We start from the raw sequence: 14,190 nt of genomic DNA on the forward strand, positions 1-14,190 counted from the left end.
AATTGGGATCCTTTGTGGAACCCCGAATTTCACGGCTAACGATGTCAATATCATAGTCCCGGGAAGGCTTATGGTCGTAGATGGTGTATGGGACGGACTGCAGGTCCGTCTGATAGCTGTCTACGGGCCTGCCGAAAGGCGGCTCCAGGCGGCGTTTTTAAGAGATCTTGAGCCACATCTGTTTACTAATAGGGTGGTGGTGATGGGAGGGGATTTTAATATGGATGTGTGTGACGTGAGTGGTGCGAGTGTGGGTAGTTTTAAGGAATTAATATCACGGTTTTCTTTAAAGGACGGTCATAAAGATCTTAGTCAGAGAGGGAGAATGCACACATGGAGTAACGGAAGGGGTGTTTTTAGAAGACTGGATTATATCTTCACCACCCTGCGTGGGTTGACACAGGCGGCACAGGTTACCCCGGTTTGGTTTTCAGATCATCTGTTGCTGTCGGTTGATCTGATACCAGATGGTATGGACCCTAAATCAAATTACTGGAAGCTGAACACGAAAGTGTTATTGGAAGCCGATTATCAGAGCATGATAGTTGCGCTTTTGGAACGCTTCCAGTTACAGAGGGGGAGGTACCCGACAGCGGTTCTTTGGTGGGAGGCCTGTAAAAGGGCTATCTCCAAAGCTTCTATTTCCTACTGTTGCCAAAAGAAAGTAGCAGAGAGAAGAGAGCTTGAGAGATTGCAGCAGGAACTTGAAGATCTGTATGTGGCTTCCAACCAGGGCGGTGCTTTTGATATGGCAAAAGTTTCAGAGCTCAAGCTCAGGCTGAAAGAACTTTGGTTAGAGCGAGCGAAGGATTTTTTGTTTAGGCTTAAGGGCACCCTGATGGAGGGCGAGGAGAAGTGCTCAGCTCAGTTCTTCGGCTCGGTCCGAGCCAGACAGAAGAAGACTCTCTTTGAGGGTCTGAGGAGAGAAGATGGGTCCATTGTCAGAGATATAGAAGGCATGGTGAGGTGTGCAACTAATTTTTACAGGTTTTTATTTTCAGAGAAACCAGTGGATGCGAGCTTGTGGGATGAGTGGTTGGTGGGTTTCGACAGGAAGACGGTTGGTGTGGAAGGTGTGTGTGGGGATCTAACACTGACGGAGATAGGAGAAGCCATTGGTGGCCTGCGAAAAGGTACTACCCCTGGGATTGACGGGCTTCCTACAGATTTTTATGTCACCTTCCGGGACAGGTTACTACCGGTGCTGTTGGAGGTCTATAATGAAGTCCTGAAGGAGGGTGAGTTAGGAAGAACGATGAGGACTGGTATCATGTCGCTGGTTTATAAGAAAGGGGATAAAGAAGATCTGGAGAACTGGAGGCCGATCCAATTACTCTGCACCGATTATAAGATCTTGGCCAGAGTATTGGGGAGACGGCTGAGGAAGGTGATGCCGGATCTGGTGAGTAGGGATCAAACCTGCAGTGTGGAGGGCAGAAACGTAAAGTGGAACCTGCAGTTGATCAGAGACGTGATAGAATGGGTGGAAGACAGGAACCTTGAGATGATGCTTGTGAACCTTGATCAGAACAAGGCTTTCGATCGGGTACATCACACTTTCCTTTGGGAGGTGATGAAAAGAGTGGGGTTGGACGAAGGCTTCATTAGATGGATCAAGGTTTTGTATAACAATGTCATTTCAAGGGTATGCATTAATGGTAAGCTAGGCATGGGTATTCCAGTCAGGTGCGGGGTGAGGCAAGGATGCCCTCTGTCCCCCTTATTGTACGTGCTCTACATAGAACCCTTTCTACATCTGATTCGAGGTGATCCCCGGGTGGAAGGGGTGGTGGTCCCGGGGAGTGGGGGAGCACAGGCAAAAATAGCTGCCTATGCGGACGATATTTCGTTGTTTCTTACCACTGACAGCAGCCTTTCACAAGTACTACAGATAGTAGAGAGTCAGACCAGAGGGACAGGTGCTTTTTTGAACACGTCAAAATGTACTGTTAAATATTTTGGCAAGTGGAAAGAACGACAAGATGTGGCGGGTGGTCTTACCTTGGTGACGGGGCCGGTGAAGATTCTGGGAGTTCTCTACCATACGCAGGACTCGGCCAGGATCAATTGGGACCTGAGGATGGGGAAGGTTAAGCAAAAGATGGGCCTGTGGTTGAATAGGTCGCTGACATACACGGGGAAAGTGCTAGTTTTAAAGGTGGACGTACTGCCACTGCTGCTACACTTGGCCTGCGTGTTCCCCCTGCCTGCTCGGCTCCGCCGAGACCTGGTGAGGGCGGTCTTCCACTTCGTTTGGAGTGGAACGCATGAGTATATAAGGAGGGCAGACATGTGCAGGCCAGTGGAGGGGGGTGGTAGGGCTGTTCCGGACTTCCCGTTGAAGTTAGACACTATTTTCATTGCAAATCTGTGTAAAACCCTATACGAAGACCCGGATCACCTCTGTGTTTGTTTTATTCGTTTGTGGTTCGCAGCTACGATGAAACACCTGGTAGTGTGGACGAACACAACGCCGAAGGCACAAAAGCTGCCTTGGCATTATAGGCATGCTGTGGTGTGGCTCCAGAAACATCCGGAGTTCAGGAAGGGCTTGGGTTCAACGGACCACAGGCAAATGTATAGGGTTACTATGGAGAAGGGGGAACCTGCGGTCGTGGGGGTGTCGGAGGAGGAGTGGAGGCAGATCCAGCCGGTGGGTCTAGAACACAGACTCAAGGACCTCAACTGGCGGTTGCTCTGGAACAGGTTGCCCGTGAGGGACACGCTCCACAGGCATGGATTGTCCAGGCAGGACAAGTGCCCGCGTCCCGACTGTTCTGAGGTGGAGACCCTACTACATGTATTCTGGGGTTGTGTTTTCGCCCAAAGGGTGTGGGGTCACTGCGAGGAGCTCTTGCAGAAAGTCGCCCTTGATTTTGTTTTAACGAGCCGGGTGGTGATTCGAGGAATAAAGGGAGCGAGGAAATGGAATACAGAATTTTTGTTATGGTTTATACTAAGTTTAGTTAAGTTTTATATATGGGCAGCTAGGAAGGAGCTGGTGGAGCACGGCGGTAGTGTTACAGCCGTGTCGGTATTTCGTAAAGTCAAAAACGATGTCAGCAGACGTGTCCGGTGGGACATCCTGCGGTGGGGTTTTGCAGCGGCAAAAGAAAGGTGGAAGGGGTTAATTTCTTTGGGGTGTTGAATTGTTTTTCTGTGTATGGTTTTGTTTCTGTATTTCTTGGTTTTATAATAATAATGGAAATGTTGGGGATGGAGGAGGGATTAATTTTGCATACTGGGCGGGATTATGGTAATGTAAGGAATTTGGGTAAATATTTTCGGTGACTGTGTTTTGGGGGTTTTCTGTTTGAACTCATATGAATATTGTCTTATTTATACTTTTTGGCTTTCTGATTTTTGATTTTGACTGTGGAGTGTAATATCATATGGGGTGTTGCTATTGTTCCAAGGGGGGGCTGATTTGTTCTTTTTGTTTGAATGGTGGAAATGTTGTTGTTGTCTTACCTTGGTGTGTTGTAGTTTGTTATTTTTGTAATAAAAAACATAAAAAAAAAAAAAAAATCTGTTCTTATCAGTTTAATATCTGATACGTCCCCCATCGGGGGACCACATATTAAACGGATTTTTGGAACAGGGAGCTGGATCAGGAGCTTGCTCCGTCCTCTCCACGCATCGGCCCGGTATTGCAGCGCCTCCGGGAACGGTGCACTACCTTCTCTCAGCGGTGAAAAGACAGACGTAGCTAGCAAGCAAGCGAGGTGGACCGGAGCTCCTTCCTCTCCGGTCTCGTCTCTCGTCCATCTGTGTGTCTCTGTGTCTCTCTCTCTCCCCCTCCCCGTTCCCGTGCTCCCTCCGTGCACTTTCCCGCGCCTCGACTCTCTCGGCAAGCAGGCCGGCCCCCTTTTCGGCTCCCGTGCGTTTTCCCTCCAAAAAACTTAGTTTTTTCCTCCTTTTTCCAGGGAGGCAGGCGTGGCTTGTGTGTGTGTGTGTGTGTGTGTGTGTGTGTGTGTGTGTGTGTGTGTGTGTGTGTGTGTGTCCCCGTCCTTGCAGGCGGGCCCCTTTCGACAGCCGGCCGTTTTCCCTCCAAAAAACTTAGTATATACACCTTTTCTTTCTTTTTTTCGGCAGGCAGGCAGGTGTGTGTGTGTCCCCGTCCCTCCCGAGAGAGCGCTGCCCCTTGCCTCTGCCCGCAGGTGCCGACGGTCCGCTTTCGCTTGCAGCTCACTCGGCACGGCTGCTGCTGGTGGGAGGGGCCTAAGCTAAGGAGGCCGGCCGGCTGGCGCCCCCCGCGGCTGCGGTCGTTGTCGGGCCGTTGACAGGAGATCAAAGAGCAGGGCCCCCGCCCGGGACTGGCGGGCAGGCAGGCGAGCAAGCAGGCAGGCAAGAGAGGGGGAGAGCGGAGTCCGGGCGGCCGGCAGCCGCGTGCGGACCGGGCTCCAGAGGCGTCGGCCTGCGCCGCTGCGCGCCAGCCGGACGCCCGCGCGCCCGCCCAAGGCCGGCGTCGGGCATCGCTTCTCGGCCTTTTGGCTAAGATCAAGTGTAGTATCTGTTCTTATCAGTTTAATATCTGATACGTCCCCCATCGGGGGACCACATATTAAACGGATTTTTGGAACAGGGAGCTGGATCAGGAGCTTGCTCCGTCCTCTCCACGCATCGGCCCGGTATTGCAGCGCCTCCGGGAACGGTGCACTACCTTCTCTCAGCGGTGAAAAGACAGACGTAGCTAGCAAGCAAGCGAGGTGGACCGGAGCTCCTTCCTCTCCGGTCTCGTCTCTCGTCCATCTGTGTGTCTCTGTGTCTCTCTCTCTCCCCCTCCCCGTTCCCGTGCTCCCTCCGTGCACTTTCCCGCGCCTCGACTCTCTCGGCAAGCAGGCCGGCCCCCTTTTCGGCTCCCGTGCGTTTTCCCTCCAAAAAACTTAGTTTTTTCCTCCTTTTTCCAGGGAGGCAGGCGTGGCTTGTGTGTGTGTGTGTGTGTGTGTGTGTGTGTGTGTGTGTGTGTGTGTGTGTGTGTGTGTGTGTGTGTCCCCGTCCTTGCAGGCGGGCCCCTTTCGACAGCCGGCCGTTTTCCCTCCAAAAAACTTAGTATATACACCTTTTCTTTCTTTTTTTCGGCAGGCAGGCAGGTGTGTGTGTGTCCCCGTCCCTCCCGAGAGAGCGCTGCCCCTTGCCTCTGCCCGCAGGTGCCGACGGTCCGCTTTCGCTTGCAGCTCACTCGGCACGGCTGCTGCTGGTGGGAGGGGCCTAAGCTAAGGAGGCCGGCCGGCTGGCGCCCCCCGCGGCTGCGGTCGTTGTCGGGCCGTTGACAGGAGATCAAAGAGCAGGGCCCCCGCCCGGGACTGGCGGGCAGGCAGGCGAGCAAGCAGGCAGGCAAGAGAGGGGGAGAGCGGAGTCCGGGCGGCCGGCAGCCGCGTGCGGACCGGGCTCCAGAGGCGTCGGCCTGCGCCGCTGCGCGCCAGCCGGACGCCCGCGCGCCCGCCCAAGGCCGGCGTCGGGCATCGCTTCTCGGCCTTTCGGCTAAGATCGGAAAAGTACGTGGCAGGCCCGCGGCTTGAAGACTTGGCTGGGGGACGAGAAGGGCGGCGGCGGAGAGACCGTGAGAGGAGACCGAGAGGACAGCGTTGCGGAGACACGTTTTGGATTGCCTTGGATTGACCCGGATTGCTTTTGGATTACGTTTTTTGCCTTTTGGACGTCGGAACCTTTGATTTTCTTTTTCTACCCGGCTTTGCATCTCTTGGCTGTTTGGCGGCCGAAAGGCTGCTCCCAACCATGGCTGCAGAGCCAGGAGAGGCGAGGAGGGCTGGGAAGGACCCCAGCATCAAGTGGACCCTCCGCTTCCATTGGAAACCGGAGACGGCGCCACCGGGAAGGGAGCAATTTGAGGATGATGTCCTGTTTGGTGCTTTGGGGCTGAAGGCAGCAGAGATCAAGTGCGTGCAGGGGAACCAGCCACAGAAGTTCATCGATACCACCTTCATCAGTGCGGACACCCACAAAAGAATGGTAGGGAAATGCAACGACATCATTAAGAGCGGCGGATTCCGGGAGTATGAGTGTGGTGGATTGCAGTGCGACAGCAAGAGGTGGGTGGTTTTGCACATGTTTGACCCCTTTGTGACGGATGCCGACGTGACTACCTTCCTGAGCAGGTATGTGGATGTGAGAACTGGGCCTTTGGTGCTCAGCGACACACGCACTGTGTGGACGGGAAAGCGTCGGTACCTGGTGGAACTGAGGCGGGACAAGAACTCCAAGGATGGATACAGCCACCCACCGGCCACATTCGCAATCGGAGGAGGTAGGGGGTACATGTTTTACTGGGACCAGCCTGACTTTTGCAGGAAGTGTCGGACCACCGGGCACCGTGAGGGGGCATGTACGGCGGAGAAGTGTGGGAAGTGCGGCCGCCCGGGACACCACACCCGAGACTGCCAGGTGAAGGAGTGCTCCCTGTGCGGGGACAGAGGCCACCTTTTCCGGCAGTGCAGCAAGAGGGGCGCGGCCACGGAGAGGACGGCCAAGGAGAGAACGGCCACGGAGAAGGCGGCCACGGAGGAGGCAGTTAAGGAGTGGATCAGGCAGGCGGATGAGGCCAGCGAGGGGGAAGGCCGGCCGACGAGCAGCAGGCCCCCCGGTAAGGGAGAAAAGAGGGGAGGAAGGAAACAGGGACGGGAACAGGAGGAGGAGGAGCGCCAGGGAGAAGAGGAGGGTGAGCGTCCAGGAACATCGTGGGGCTCAGACATGGAGCAGCGGGAGGCAGCCCGGGGATCGGACAGCGAACGACCGGGAACATCGCGGGGAGCGGACGGAGGGGCTGGAACCTGGGCGGAAGTGGTGAGGAAGGGGCGCCCCCTGATGGGCGGGGGAAGAACTGCGCCTGCACCGGCGCCAGCAGAGGAGGAGGGGATGGTGGCCCTGCAGAGCGCGGGGCAGAAGAGGAAGACGAAGAGGCTGCGGGCAGGAAAACGCCGGCAAGAGACGCAGGAAAAGAAGAAGAAGACGGTCGAGGAGGAAGGCCAGGAGGAAGACCCGGGAGACCTCGCAGACTCTGAGGGGATGGAAGAGGAGGAGGGAGTCTCGTCGGCCTTGAGCGACTCTGAGGCCGAAAGCACCTCGGAATCTCTCCCCCCAGGGCAGGGGTCAGGGGCGGTACCGATGGCCGTCTTTTCAGTGTCGGGCAACGTGACAGACGAAGGCAGCCCTGTAGTCGCCTGCCTGCCTGCACCGCTTACTCCCGAGCAAGAGGCCCCGGATACCCCAGTCCAGTTCATGGACACGGAGGATGGCAGCTCAGGAAGTACAGCAGGGACGGCGAGCTCTCCGGATTCCAGCCGCTCGGAGGGAATGGAGAGTGACAGTCTCCCTCAAGACCCGCCATGACCCTCACAGTTGCAACAGCTAACGTGAGGGGTCTGAGGAAGCAGGAGAAGAGAGTGGCAGTGTTTTCCTACCTGTCTCGAAGGAAGCTGGATGTGACCTTTCTGCAGGAAGTCCATCTCAAGGACCTCGACGACGTGAGGACCCTTCAGAGGGAGTGGAGGAGGGGTCCCTCGTGGTGGAGCGTCGGAGGGGTGAACTCTTCTGGCGTGGGTATCCTGTGCGGCCTGCCAGGGTTCGCCGCCCAAACAGTCAGCTCAGTGATTCCCGGACGTCTGCTGGTGGTGGACGGAACCTGGAGGGGAGTGAAGATAAGGTTAGTCAACGTGTACGCCCCAGCAGACAGAAGGCAGCAGGGCTCCTTTTTGAAAGACCTGGAGCCCGTGCTGTATACCAACAGGGAGCTGATTGTCGGCGGCGACTTCAACATCGACCTGGGAGACCCGCACGGACAGGGAGTTCATCTGTTGAGGTCCTTGATCGCGGACTTCGGCCTTCGAGACGGGTTTCAGAGCGTCGCACACCACACCTGGGACAACGGGAGAGGGAGTTTTCGACGCCTCGACTACATCCTCTCTACTGTGAAGTGGACAACATTAAGCAGGCAAGTGACCCCTACCTGGTTCTCGGATCACCAGCTGCTCACGATCTCCTTCGGTGTTGAGGACCCGCGCTTCCAGGCTGGGTACTGGAAGCTGAACAAACAGGTTCTACAAGAGGAGAGATACCGAAGGAAGATTGGGACAGTGCTGAAAGACCTGGGGAGGAGAAGAGAGCTCTTTAGCTCGGCGGTGCACTGGTGGGAATCGTGTAAACAGACTCTCGCGACGGTCACCAGGCGATACTGCTGGATCCGGCGGAGTCTGGAGGAACGCCAGTGCGCCCAGCTCCAAGAGGAGCTAGAAGCACTGTACGAGCAACTGAATCAGGGGGGCGCCTTCAACGGCGAGAAGATTGCCATCGTCAGGAGCCTGCTTAGAGACACGTGGCTGCAGAGAGCAAAGAACTTTCTTTTCAGGCTGCGGGGAGTTTGGAAGGAGGGAGAAGAACAGTGCTCTCCCCAATTCTTCAGCGCCGTGAGAAGGCAGCAGGAGCGCTGCTGCTTCGAAAGCTTGCGGCGCGAAGATGGGACTGCAGTCACGGACTTACCCGGGATGCTGGAGTGTGCCACAGGGTTTTACGCTACCTTGTTTCAGGAGAAGGAGATCGACGCCAGCACCAAGGAGAGGCTCCTGGAGGGTGTCGAGAAGGCGGTGGACGATCCCGCCTCGCTGGTCGGGCCTGTGACGGGGGCGGAAATCAAGACAGCATTGTTTGGTTTGAAGAAGGGGACCGTCCCCGGAGTCGACGGCCTACCAGCGGAGTTCTACCGCACCTTCTGGGACCAGCTAGAGCCCTTTCTGGTGCAGGTCTTCAATGAGGCCCTGGACAGCAATGAACTGGGCCTCTCTATGAAGACCGGCGTCGTGACCCTGATCTACAAGGGAGGAGACAAGGCGGACCTGGGAAACTGGAGGCCGATCCAGCTCCTGTGCACGGACTATAAGATCTTGGCCAGGGTGCTGGGCGGCCGTCTGAGAACGGTGATGCCGGAGCTGGTCGGGGCGGACCAGACATGTGGCGTGGCAGGCCGGAAGATCAGCTGGAACCTGCAGCTGATCCGGGACACCATCGCCTGGGTGGAGGACAGAGGCCTGCCGCTCATGCTGGTGAGCCTAGATCAGGCGAAGGCGTTCGACCGGGTCCACCATGAGACCCTGTGGGCACTCCTAAGGAGGAAGGGTCTGCCTGACGCTTTCGTCAGGTGGATCGAAGCGCTCTACAACGGCGCCACGTCCCGGGTAAGAGTCAACGGAGCAGTAGGGAGGAGGATTCCGGTAAGGTGTGGTGTGCGACAGGGATGTCCACTCTCGCCCCTGCTGTACGTCATCTTCCTTGAGCTGCTGCTGGATCCCTTACGGAAGGATCCCGGAGTGGAGGGAATTAAAGTGCCAGGTGGAGGTGGGCAGGAAGCTAAAACCGCGGCCTACGCGGATGACGTGACACTCTTCCTCAGTTCTGACAGGAGTCTGGGGAGAGTGTTGGACATCGTGGAGGCCTACTCCAGAGGCACCGGCGCCCAACTGAATCGCGCCAAGAGCCTGGTGAAGCTTTTTGGAACCTGGTCGTATGCACCGGAGATCACCGGAGGACTGAAAGAGACAGCCGGCCCGGTGAAAATCCTGGGGGTCCTATTTCACACCCTGGACCCCTCAGGGCTGAACTGGGAGGCCAGGTTCCGGAAGATCAGGCAGAAGCTGGGCCTTTGGCAGCATCGATCCCTGACATGGATAGGGAAGGCGCTGGTGCTGAAGGTGGAGATCCTGCCCTTGCTTCTCCACCTGGCAGTAGTGTACCCCCTACCTAAAAGGAAAAGGAAGGAACTGGTAAGAACAGTCTTTGCATTCGTTTGGGGCCACTCATACGAACGGATTCGCCGGATAGACATGTGCAGACCTACCATGGAAGGAGGCAGAGGGATCCCAAACTTCCCAGTGAAGTTGGACTGTGTTTTCGTTGCCAACCTGTGCGTCATCCTGCACGGAAACCCGCCCCACCTGTGTGGCCGGTTCGTGAGCCTCTGGCTGGCAGCGAGCATGAGACACCTGGCCGCATGGAGCAACACGACCCCGAAGGCCGAGCGGCTCCCACTGCACTACCGACACGCAGTGCAGTGGCTGAGGGCACATCCAGAGGTACGGGACAAAGACATCGCGCTGAGCCATAGGAAGATGTACCAGGTGGTCACAGCACTGGACAGGCCAGCGCTCCTGGGTGTGCCCAGTGACATCTGGCAGCAGGCCCAGCCAAAGGGCCTGGATAACAGACTAAAGGACCTGAACTGGCTCGGCGTGTGGGGTCGAATGGCGGTCAGGGCCGTCATGTGCTCGCATGGCTTGTCAAAGAAGAGCCAGTGCCCGAGGCACGGCTGCACAGGGGAAGAAACAGTAAATCATGTCTTTTGGGAGTGCGGGTTCGTGCAGAGGGTGTGGAAGTCCAGCCAGCACCTCTACGCACAGGTAGGCCTGGGGTCCCTCCTGACTCTGAACACGGTGATGAAGGGCGTGGCTGGTTCCCGAAAATGGAATGCGGCGTTTCTCCTGTGGCTCCTGATCAGCCTGACCAAGCTCCACGTGTGGGACGCGAGGTCAGAGCTGGTCAAACACGGCGTGGAGAGGTCAGTGCCGGCCATCTTGAGGAGAGTCAAGAGGGACGTCTCACGGAAGATCCGGTGGGACGTCCTCCGATGGGGATTCGCCGCAGCACGCGAAAGATGGAAGGACTTGATCACATGGGTGTAAAGGTGGAGGGTAGAGTAAACTTTTGAAAGCACTGTTTTTTACTGATTTCTAATAAAACATAAAAAAAATCTGTTCTTATCAGTTTAATATCTGATACGTCCCCCATCGGGGGACCACATATTAAACGGATTTTTGGAACAGGGAGCTGGATCAGGAGCTTGCTCCGTCCTCTCCACGCATCGGCCCGGTATTGCAGCGCCTCCGGGAACGGTGCACTACCTTCTCTCAGCGGTGAAAAGACAGACGTAGCTAGCAAGCAAGCGAGGTGGACCGGAGCTCCTTCCTCTCCGGTCTCGTCTCTCGTCCATCTGTGTGTCTCTGTGTCTCTCTCTCTCCCCCTCCCCGTTCCCGTGCTCCCTCCGTGCACTTTCCCGCGCCTCGACTCTCTCGGCAAGCAGGCCGGCCCCCTTTTCGGCTCCCGTGCGTTTTCCCTCCAAAAAACTTAGTTTTTTCCTCCTTTTTCCAGGGAGGCAGGCGTGGCTTGTGTGTGTGTGTGTGTGTGTGTGTGTGTGTGTGTGTGTGTGTGTGTGTGTGTGTGTCCCCGTCCTTGCAGGCGGGCCCCTTTCGACAGCCGGCCGTTTTCCCTCCAAAAAACTTAGTATATACACCTTTTCTTTCTTTTTTTCGGCAGGCAGGCAGGTGTGTGTGTGTCCCCGTCCCTCCCGAGAGAGCGCTGCCCCTTGCCTCTGCCCGCAGGTGCCGACGGTCCGCTTTCGCTTGCAGCTCACTCGGCACGGCTGCTGCTGGTGGGAGGGGCCTAAGCTAAGGAGGCCGGCCGGCTGGCGCCCCCCGCGGCTGCGGTCGTTGTCGGGCCGTTGACAGGAGATCAAAGAGCAGGGCCCCCGCCCGGGACTGGCGGGCAGGCAGGCGAGCAAGCAGGCAGGCAAGAGAGGGGGAGAGCGGAGTCCGGGCGGCCGGCAGCCGCGTGCGGACCGGGCTCCAGAGGCGTCGGCCTGCGCCGCTGCGCGCCAGCCGGACGCCCGCGCGCCCGCCCAAGGCCGGCGTCGGGCATCGCTTCTCGGCCTTTTGGCCAAGTTCCGACGATACGTGGCATGACCGCGGTCCGAGGACTTGTCAAAAGGTGAAGACGACGAAGGCGAGGAGGAGAAGGAGAAGACGACGAACGGCGGAACCAGACCAGACCAGACGGGCGGATCCTTACCACCAGAAGACCGGAGCAGACGTCCACCAAAGGTCACCACGGGTAGTCGCCCTGGGTTGAGCCCAGGGGGCGAAGTGGGGCCTCCAAGATGACGGCGGTCGGCGGTGGTGAGCGGGCCCGCGGTCCGGCGGCTGTGCACCCTCTGTCCCGTGAGGGGCTGATGCGGTGCACAGTGCGCTTTGTGGTGAAGGATGCGGAGAGGAAGAAGGACTGGATGAACCGTGAGCGGTTTGAACGAGTGGTCCTGATGAAGGCTTTGGGGATCGAGTTGAAGGACATCGATTGTTTGCAAGACTTCCCGGTTCGAGGGATTTACGACCTGTCTCTCGCGAGCGACGAACTTTGTGAGAAGGCTTGGGAGAGAGTGTGCGAGGGAAAGGAGGTGGCTCCACTTAATGAGTTCCTGATAGAGCCGTTGTTCGCCAGGGAACTCAGGACTTTGACAATTCATTTGTTTAACCACCGGGTACCAGAAAGGGACATAATTACCTTTTTATCCAGGTTCGTGGATGTCCAGGGAGAAGGCCAGAAAGATTTAGACGTCCTCAGAGTGTGGACTGGTAAGAGGCGCTATACGGTGAGGCTGAGACCTAAGCCGTCTGAGGGCGAGGGTGTGGTTCACCCCCCGGCTTATTTTTCAATAGGGCCTAATAGGGGTTACCTCTTTTACCCGGGCCAACCTGTGACATGTAAGAAATGTTTTCAGAGAGGACATGTGGCTATGAACTGTCCCGGTGGTGTGTGTCGAAAGTGTAAGGCCACAACTCATGACACAAAGGATTGCACCAAGGTTTTGACATGTGACCTATGTGGGGCAGAAGGCCATGTTTACAGGGTCTGTCCGAGGAAGAGCCGGAGTTTTGCTGATGTGGTGCGGACCTCGGCGGAGGGCTCGAGGGGAGACGAGACCAGACCACCGCAGAAGGCTGCGACCACCCAGAGGCCTTGTGCAGACGTAAGAGAGGACAGAGGCGATAGACCAGAGGAGCCAGCAACGGCGACCGAGGTACCTGAAGAGGCGCGTCCGGGGACCTCATCATGGGCCGAACAGGTGGAGGAGGCAGAATCGGGGTCGCCGGAGTGGTCCATCCAGCCGAGCAGGGCCACAAAGAGGAAGTCGGCGGCTGAAAAGAGAAGAATGAGGGCTGACGAGTGCTTGTTTGAGACGGTGACCAATCGTTTCCAGGTCCTAGATTCCGAGGAGGACTCGGAAACCAGCGACGTCGAGGTCCAGAAGGTAGAAGATGGAGAGAGTGGACAGAGAAGGCCGAGACGTAAAAAGGCGATTGCTGTAAAGAGGGCGAGGGGGGAGGGTAAGAAAGGGGGTAGGAAGGAGGAAGGGGTGGAGGAGGGTGTAGAGGGGGAAGGGGAAGGGGAAGGGGGCAGGGAAGGGGGGGGTGGGGAGGAAGGGGTACAGAGGGAGGGGGGTGAAGAGCTGGGTAAGGAGGCTGACCCCTTGGAAGCCTCAGCCGCGGTTAGTACGCTCGATGACCCCATACCCCCGGGCCAAGGGGACATAGTGGTGGAACAGGAAGATTCTGTTTCGGAGACCTCAGAACAGTCCGGGAAAGACGGCGGTACCCACCTTCTGACCTCCGATGATCCTGGGGTAAGTCCATCATCCCTGGGGGAGGGGTCCCCGCAGGTTCCAAGTGGGATGGAGAATGTCCTTAGCCCTATCGGAATACAAAGTGACTTTAGTTTGGGAGACGGGTTACAGTTGCGGACTCCTTTTGATCCAACATGAGTCGCACAGTATGTACGGTTAACGCCAGAGGGCTTAAAAATCATGTTAAGCGGATTGGCGTCTTTAAATATTTAGAAGCGCGCCAATTCGGCTTTTGTTTCCTGCAGGAGGTACATTTAGGCACGAGAGGTGATATTGCCACCTTTAAGAGAGATTGGGTTAAAGGGGAGTCTTGGTGGAGCGTAGGGGGAGTGCACTCGTCTGGAATTGGGATCCTTTGTGGAACCCCGAATTTCACGGCTAACGATGTCAATATCATAGTCCCGGGAAGGCTTATGGTCGTAGATGGTGTATGGGACGGACTGCAGGTCCGTCTGATAGCTGTCTACGGGCCTGCCGAAAGGCGGCTCCAGGCGGCGTTTTTAAGAGATCTTGAGCCACATCTGTTTACTAATAGGGTGGTGGTGATGGGAGGGGATTTTAATATGGATGTGTGTGACGTGAGTGGTGCGAGTGTGGGTAGTTTTAAGGAATTAATATCACGGTTTTCTTTAAAGGACGGTCATAAAGATCTTAGTCAGAGAGGGAGAATGCACACATGGAGTAACGGAAGGGGTGTTTTTAGAAGACTGGATTATATCTTCACCACCCTG

The 14,190-nt window shown here is 56.6% G+C and overlaps 3 non-coding genes across 3 annotated transcripts; all 3 read left to right on the plus strand.

The window, feature by feature from the left end:
• The first annotated feature begins 3,486 nt into the window (after positions 1 to 3,486).
• Positions 3,487 to 3,681, plus strand: LOC148807913 (U2 spliceosomal RNA). The gene has a single exon (XR_016088542.1). It is a non-coding gene; the product is annotated as a U2 spliceosomal RNA (small nuclear RNA).
• A 793-nt stretch (positions 3,682 to 4,474) lies between these two features.
• Positions 4,475 to 4,665, plus strand: LOC148807914 (U2 spliceosomal RNA). Its single transcript, XR_016088419.1, has one exon. It is a non-coding gene; the product is annotated as a U2 spliceosomal RNA (small nuclear RNA).
• A 6,053-nt stretch (positions 4,666 to 10,718) lies between these two features.
• Positions 10,719 to 10,909, plus strand: LOC148807915 (U2 spliceosomal RNA). Its single transcript, XR_016088519.1, has one exon. It is a non-coding gene; the product is annotated as a U2 spliceosomal RNA (small nuclear RNA).
• The last annotated feature ends 3,281 nt before the right edge of the window (positions 10,910 to 14,190 follow it).

Source organism: Atractosteus spatula, unplaced genomic scaffold (genome assembly GCF_055471065.1).
Source record: "Atractosteus spatula isolate fAtrSpa1 unplaced genomic scaffold, fAtrSpa1.hap1 Scaffold_25, whole genome shotgun sequence".
Taxonomy (NCBI): domain Eukaryota; kingdom Metazoa; phylum Chordata; class Actinopteri; order Semionotiformes; family Lepisosteidae; genus Atractosteus; species Atractosteus spatula.